This window comes from Coenobita brevimanus, chromosome 111 (genome assembly GCF_032717465.1).
Source record: "Coenobita brevimanus isolate Jiangsu-jjx chromosome 111, ASM3271746v2, whole genome shotgun sequence".
Classification (NCBI taxonomy): Eukaryota; Metazoa; Arthropoda; class Malacostraca; order Decapoda; family Coenobitidae; genus Coenobita; species Coenobita brevimanus.
In genome coordinates, this window is record NC_137064.1 from 7,461,627 (window position 1) to 7,470,172 (window position 8,546).

Below are 8,546 nucleotides of genomic sequence, written 5' to 3' on the forward strand. Positions count from 1 at the left end.
GGAAAACCTTCACTGCTACAACATCAAGTCTGCCATTTACAACTAGGCCAGTGCATGGAAGTCCCTGTCAAGACTCTAGAAAATGGTTGGTCTCGTCTGCTTCTCGGAACGGATGTGGAGCACGATTTCCTAGGTTTTGACGTGGATGACTTCCATGCACGTCTACATGCGCATGGGGATGATGTTGATGTGGACGAAGTGCGTGAGTGGTTGGATGACGACGAGGGCGATCCTGGGTATCAGACCATGTGTCATATCGTACACTCTCTACATAACCCTTGGTATGGTTAGCACTCAGTCTCGCCAAGTACGGTGAACGGCTGCCACTAATGAGTAGTTGGTAGCGTGTGACGGTAGCAGCGGAGAGTGTGGAGACAAGCCCAGAGGGGGCCTACAACCTCGTAGGTTAGGACAACAAGATGTTAAATACCCCTTGCTGCCCCAGACTCCCTCCCGGACTTCCAAAAATTAACAGTTCCACACTAAGGTTACAAAACACAGAAACAATTTTTACTTTAATTTTTAACAATCTGTTACAGAGTATTTACTTCAGAAAAAAGTTACACAGCTATAACATTACATTAATATCCCAAGTCTCATCTCGACACAAGGGAAGTCTCAGTCGCTTATTTATGACTTAACAGCAACTAAGTACTTAACTTGATAGCCATATATGACTTGTCTACTTATTCAAGAGACGAGACAACCATCCGTGATTGATAAAGGTTCACTTAAATGTTATAAGTCTTACTCTAAGTTAATTTTACTACTTAATATTCACCACAACCTGGAACATACGCATCAAATAATATTGCTGGTTTTTCCAAGTAGAGACTGCCGGTACTTTACTTTACTCTAACGGCACTTATTCACCTTGTGTTACTCTCCTGCAAGACTATTCTTCAACTACTTCTACTCACCAGTACTGCGCCCATGGTCGTGGCTGTTCTGCCCGTCTGTCCCAGTTGGACACAAGACAATTCTGTCTGACTGCCAAACCTTCTCTAGCCCCATCTCTCTCATGAGCGGATATTGAGTCACTAATACACCATACTCCATCCCAGTATACATCCTCTGTTCTCACTCACTGGCACACCATTATGGGTGGAGATTTCACAGATGACAACCACCCCCGGGACCCTAGGGCACTCCGAGTACATTAGCCTCTGCACCCCGGCCCCTCAAGAGCTATTATTAATGTGCGTCCTGGGTGTTTTTTGCCCCTTACATAGTCACCCTCCTTCTCCCATCACTCCCTTATTCACTTCATTTATTCTTGTGTTTCATCTTCCCTTTCCTCTGCAATTCTCTCAGGCCCTCACTGTCTCCCAGTTCCCTGTGCTCTTTTCCACTCCTGCTAGGCACATGCCAAAACCTCAGCACCATTTTTACGTCAGAGTGTTTTATACGCTGCTTTCAGGAACTTCTGACGTTGGCGATCCATTGTCCTATCGTCCCCCGCTCCATATTTGTCTGCCCCACATCCGTCTTCTTCTTCACTCCTCCTTTCTCCACCTTCCTTCTCTCCCCCTCTACTCCCTCTCGACCCAGGCCTCGGTCTGAAGGGGCTGTGTGAGTAAGAGGTGGAGATGACGTCAGGAGCAGCGGTATTTGGGTGGGCGGCAAGTACATGATCGTTGCAAGCCCGACACATGTCGGATATTGAGATCGCATCTTCAGTTGCAGGTGTCAGTACCAAGCTTGAAGATTCCGATGAGGACGGCGACGATGATGCGGACTCCTCTTAGTGTGCCACTACTTCAGCCATCCCCAAGCTGGGTGCACTCCGGGAACACGTAGAGTTCGTTCTCGACTACCTGGAACACCCGGACTGCGACAGGGACATGGGGCCCTTGGGACTTGTGGAGGAAGTGCGCGGTTTCAGGCAGCGCATAATTAATCACCAAAATCGTCATTCCTTGCGTCAGTCAACCACTGACAGCTTTTTCAGACCCGTGACCCCCGCTGTGCCCAGCCCTGGCTTCACTCCATTGTCTCCTCAAGACAGGCCCTCATCCTCCGAGCCACAGCCCTGCACATCAGGCACGGTGGAGTCACCACTTGATGTGAGTTTGCGCCTGTCTTCAGAGTCGTCTGCATTGGGTACTCCATCACCACAACCCAGCGACGCACCCCCTAGGCCACCTGCATCAGCCAATCTCAGACTCAGCTAATCTCAGACTCTGACAGTGATTAAACGGCAAGAACTTCTCCACTAGACCACACGGAAATTTACAGTGTTGTTCAGTAAAGAAAACAGTGCATAGTGTTAAGAAATTAGAATTGTAAATGCAAAGACTAAAGTGCAGAGTGCAACACTGATTTTATTGTCGTTCAAAGGAGCGCAAATTAACTAGAGTGTTTTATGTTTAGAAAAAGGATTTTTGAGTGCAAAGACTTTAAGTGCAAAGTGCAACACTTATTTCATTAAGGTACAATGGAGCGCAAGTAAGACTAGAGTGCGCAGTGTTAAGAGAATGGAATTCTGAGTGCAAATGACTAAGTTCAGTGCAAGACTTCATGTACAGTGTACTGCAGGTGCTTCAGGTACTCCTTTTTACTGTCAGAGTCTGAGAGGAGGTGGGTTATTCATCAAGATGGCCAGGGACTTGTTGTAAGTACCCAAAATGTTTTATATTGTACTGTATTTTCCATACTTACCTCTAAAACCTCATTTCACTCTTTTATGTCCCTTATTGGTGTGAATAGGGTCTTAGGTGCTATGGATGTACAGTAGGGAGGTGTTTTTCTGAGTTAGACTAGGTTAGGTCCATAACTACCAGTCCAGGAGCCAGGGACTTGTTGTAAGTACCCAGAATGTTTAATACTGTATAAACTCACCTTTAAAACCTCATTCTCTGGTTCTTTTGCATTTATTTCAGTCTTTTATGTCCCTTATTGGTGTGATTTGGGTCTTAAATAGGTGCTATGCATGTCCAGAGGGAGTTGTATAGGTGTTTTTCTGAGTCAGGGTAGGTCAGGGTCCATAAGTACAAGGCCAGGAGACTGGGGCCCACTATCCGGACGGGACCACTTTCCGGACATGCCTTTGGCTCTGTTACATCGGATAGTGGAGGGTTTACTGTATTTATACAAAGTAGAAGTCTGGCAAGGCAAGTTGTTGAGCTAAAAGAGAAACACTTCCGCTAATTTCAGCTCGTTTTCACTGTGAATCCGGATTTTTTTTTTAAGTAAATTAAACAAAAATTTGACTGGATTTCAGATAATTAGGTGAGTATGAACCTATACAGTGATAAAATCTATAACATCAATTAAAAGTGCCGATTCGGTGTTGAATTAGTAAATGACCGCCGATTCTGTAGTTTGTCGCACTCTCCTGAAGGTACTTTACAATCAAGTTCAGAGTCAGTCACTGAAACTGTTCTTTCAGAAAACAAATAATGGAGAGGCCAAATATTAAATATTCATGAGCATAATACCATTATAAACTCATATGACTGATACTGTACACCATACATTGAACACTTCCCACCTCATGAGGTACAAGCACCACATGGGAATGATGTAGCTGTAAGCTAAATTTGGTTGACTTCACCACAGTTTACTTACCTAACAGGTACCACTCATTCACACCATGAAACGTATTCTTTCACAACATACCTGAAGTGGGTAGTTTGGATCTACGGTGGCCATGTCGGTACAACTGTTATCTTTGTTACTGGTAAAGTATCATGTGATGGATTGGGGTGTTGTCTGCATTATGTATACTGATGTCATTGCCAACATGGCGGTTCCTTCCCTCCAGCCACAAAGAATTAAAGTTATCACATCTTGATCAGCACAAATGATAAATTAAACGATACATATACCGTAAGCAGTACATGGCAGAGTGCACTTGCCATGTTTACCCAGAACCAGCAACACATCAATTTCATGGTGCTCCTCGCAAAACCCCAGCAGTCTAACCTTGCATGAGTGTTATCATGGCGCCAACGAGTAAGAAGAACAAGAAAACAAGTTTGGAAACCAAACTGAAAATGATTGAAAGAATAAAAGCAGGTAACGGTAATTCTGCCGTTGGTTAGGAGTTTGATGTTGGTGAATCGACAGTGAGATTGGTTTTAAAGAACAGTGAACAATCAAACAGCCAAGAACTTATGGAGTTGCTCAGTTTGATAGTACAGTGTAGGTGGCCAACAAAGAAGTGCTAATAAAAATGGAAGGATATCTTGCCCACTATATACAAAGAAAGGAAAAGGAAGGGGTTGCATTAGATGGGCACCATATAAGGGAGCAGGCGCAGATATTCTATAACATGTGCCTTAAAAAGGCCACAAATCTCCAACAAAACCTTTCAAGGCATCGAGTGGGTGGCTATGCCAGTTCCTCAAAAGGAAGGGGTTTTATACATCAAATTTAGTGGAGAGCAAGGCAGTGCTGACTACAAAGCAGCCAACTCCTTTCCCATTGTTTTGAGGGGCATAATAGAGGAGGAAGGGTACACCAAGGACCAAATTTTTAACTTAGATGAAACAGGCATGAATTGGAAGGCCATGTCAAGGTCATCTTACATTGCTAAGCACCAAACACAAGCAAGATGGAAAAAAACAGACAAGTCACATTTTATAGTCATGTTGACCTTAAATTTGTCAGGCAGCTGCAAAATGAAACCAGTGATCATACTCACAGCAAGGCATCCTAGGTACTATAATAATGTAAGGAGCATGGAAACCATCTCTGATTTTTTTTTGGTACAAGTCCGATAATGGTTGGATGACTTCCAGCATCATGAAGGAATGGCTTCTGAACCATTTTGTGCCCTATTCTCGTCTCATGTGCCATCAGAAGGGGCTTCCCTTCAAAGTGTGCCTTCGGATGGACACTGCCTCGCATATGTTCACCCCGATGTGAAAATAATTTTCTTGACCCCAAACACCACCTGTCTCATGCAGCCCCTTGAAGGAGATCATAGCAAACATCAAATCAGAGAAAAATGGAAACTAATGAGGAAATAAGAAAGATAGAGGCAGAGGATGAGCATGGAGACCTGGATATGGACGACCCCCTGCCACAGGAAGACCTGCCCGACCCTGCCCCAGCCCCGGAAGATGGATCCATTGCCCCAGAGATGACAGTAAGGCAGTTCTAGTGGCAGTTTACCATCAAGAAGGCCTTAGAATTTGTTGTTGCCTCATGGAAGGAAATGAGGCTACCATCAACCATGCCTGGCACTGTCTGGTACCCTACCTTTGCCCTAAAAATGCCAGGTACCAGGGTTCAGTTGGTGGAATAGGCTGAAAGGGCAGTGTCGGCAGCAGCGCAGTCGGTTGGTGGGTGCCATGAAGTTACAGCTGAGGAAGTGAGGGAGATAGAACAAGAAGAACAAGAAAGAGCCTCGACCACCATGCTCAGAGTTGACGAAGAAGATGAACTAGCCAGCCAGCGACCAGAACCACAGCCATGCCGAGAATTAACAATGCATAACCTGGCCAATATACTTGTAATCATTAACCAGCTGAAAGAAACCATTGTGAGCAATGAATGTGACCAATTTAGGGCTGAGGAAGCGTGCCACAGTGTTGACAGGGCCTTTCACTTTTATGCTGACCTCCACAGAGATGGGGTTAACAAGAGGAAGCAGTCTCTAATCACAAAATTCGTGAGAACCCCAAACGACCCTGCCCCATCGATCAGCCACCATGCCATCCCTCCCCAAGCAGTCAGTGATCCTAGCATCCCTAACCATTTTGATCCTGATGACCCCAATGACGATTTTGACTTCGAGGGATTCATGAGAGAGGCAAAAGAAGCACAGGAAGTTGTGGAAATATCTGTCAACAGTGATAGTGATGATGTGGACCCCGCGGGGCCACAGTAGCCGCACACAAGCCTCGCCCTGCCACCAGTCCTGCACACCATGCCAGTCTTTACATCAATGTAAATGCTTTTTTTTCTCTCTCTCTCTCTCTCTCTCTATGATGTTTACTTTTCGTATTAATATTACTGTACAGTACATCGGTTTGTTTTTTTCATTTATCATCATAAAATTAAGAGGTAGAATTGAGAGAAAGAGTGGGAAAAAGTGCTTACCTTGGGTTGATGTCGACCAATTTGCCATTAATACATATATTTTTTCAGTTTTGCAAATTTTAATTTCGCGAGGGTTTTTGTCGGCCATATTCTCGCAAAATTGGAGGACGTACTGTACAGTATGTGCACACTTGCTCACAAGGGGTGATTTGCAGCTGTAGTGGCATTTAAGGGGGGGGGGGGGCCAAACATTCACAGAAAATCCACATCCCTATGTGAAGGGCTTACTGCATGTGGATTGAAATACACACCCCCACGGAGACACCCACCCTAGGACAGCCCCACAGCCCCACACCCACCCCAGAAGGAGACCACAGAGGGGCAAGCAGAGAGAGCACCAGGCCTGAGCGAGAGGGCCAGGACCACCAAGGTGTCAAGGCCTGCAACTTCCCTCACGACGTCATCATGACTGGGGTACCCCGCGCGGTGCTGCCAGCCTCACCAACCCTCACTCACTTGTAGAATTTTGCTTCTTTCTCTCTCTTCATCATCATCATCAGCTGTTTGAGTATCCACTGCAGGACCGGCCTATCCTGACCGAAGTCGGGACAATACAGCCAATGTATCTCCACCAAGTGGCTTAGGCTGTCTGGTAGAGATTTTATGTAGGGTGAGAGTGCTTGCAAGTGTAATTGTAGTGTTGTAGTGGCTTTGGATGTGTGTATAGCCTGTGAACCAAGTGTAATCAGCCCGCGCAAGTCGACTGGGTGCAAGCATACTTTATAGTAAGCGACACTGGTTCAATCACAGCACCCCTTGTGTCCGCCAATGCAGTACGTGGCCGGGTGAACACTCCCAAAGTTTATTACCCTGGCGGGGCGCGAGCCCTGGTTCACCAGTGTACGAAACGCACACTCTACCACTGTACCACAGAGGCTCCTTCTCTCATGTGTATATATATATATATATATATATATATACACGAGGGAGAGATCATAGTTTTGTCATTATATTAGTTTCAACTGCAGTACTGAACATCATTAATCTGTAACCTAGATACTTAATCTTCACAGAGATAGGTAGAAATAAAATAATACTTCATGAGAACAAAAGAAGTTTATTGTCTTTGTGTTGCATCTTATTTGTGATTAGAGTCTACTTTTCTGAAGTCTTAGCTTATGTTTATGTATACTCACTATTACAGAAAACTGCATTTAAATATTTAGGGTAACTCTTGTATTTGGATACTCCTCCAATTTAAAGAGTTGTATACTATTTTGTGTGGAAAACAATAGATATATAATTACCAGACGTCCATGCCACGTTGAGTACGCCGCTTCCCGTCCGATCAGCGAAGTTAAGCAACGTTGGGTCTGGTTAGTACTTGGATGGGTGACCGCCTGGGAACACCAGATGCTCTTGGCATAACGTTCTCCCTACGTGTCAAGTGGGGTTGGTGGAGGATTAGTGCCCCTCCATGTAAAACAATTAACTCTAAGCCCTTGGCCACCCCATTTGGGATACATGGCATCTGGTAATGAATGAATGAAAAACGTTAGTATTGCACAAGTCTATTACAGTACTCAAGAGAATTAAAATAACAACACAAAGAAACTACGGAAATGTCTAAATTAATCAAGGTTAAATATTCTGAAGCGCTTTTTTCAAACTTGTCCTATAATTTCTGACTTTTTAAGGAATACGCTCCTAAGGCTAAAATTTCCATGTAGTTGCTGCAACGTCTAATATATCAGTTCAAAAGAAATGGGTTTGATTACAATATACAGCAAATTATTCACAGCATCCTCCCTCAAGGAGTTTGAATTGAAAAGCTAGCACCAAGCCAAAACAATGACTGTATGGGACTAAGATATAAGGGAGTTAAATGGGCAATTAAAGTAAATGTCTATCTCTCTATTGCCAGATGCCATATCCCATAAGGGGTGGCCATTTGACTTTGAGTTATTTTGTTTTACGGGGAGGGGCACAACCCCTCCACCAACCCACTTGTTGACATGTAGGGAGCACATATGATTTGGTTATATGGTTATCACCCAGTGTTGTAAATGGTTTCTTGGCTTACAGGAAACCATTTGGCTTGTCACTCAATGTAAAGCCACCTGTAAAGGAAAGAAAAGCAATAAGAAGTGACAGGAAAGATGGGAGAAACAGGAAGAGAGGAGGGCAGGCACAGAAAAAGAATGACAAAGGCCAAGGAAGAAGCAGGCAGCACCACACCAACTATGTGCAAAAGTGAAAGGAATTTGACAATGTTCAAAAGAGAGACAGAGTAAAAGTGAAAAGAATTTGACACTGTTCAGAAGAGACAGAAGCCTCCCAATAATGTTCCCTCTCGCCTGCAATCAAGCCTAGTTTTCCTTATATGGCTATATTTATGTAAGTTCATAGTTTCTGTCTATACTGTATAGGACTATTATCCATAATTGTAACAACTAAAAGGAGTCATAGTACCATATTTACCTTGTTGTGTTGGCTGGGTGAAATGTTCTCTCTCTTAATGGTGTGTAGCCATTTGCTTGCGAGATACTATCTTT

At 44.2% G+C, this 8,546-nt stretch overlaps 1 pseudogene; it reads left to right on the top strand.

The window, feature by feature from the left end:
- Positions 1-7,297: 7,297 nt before the first annotated feature.
- On the top strand, positions 7,298-7,415 carry LOC145417965 (5S ribosomal RNA; annotated as a pseudogene).
- Positions 7,416-8,546: the final 1,131 nt, after the last annotated feature.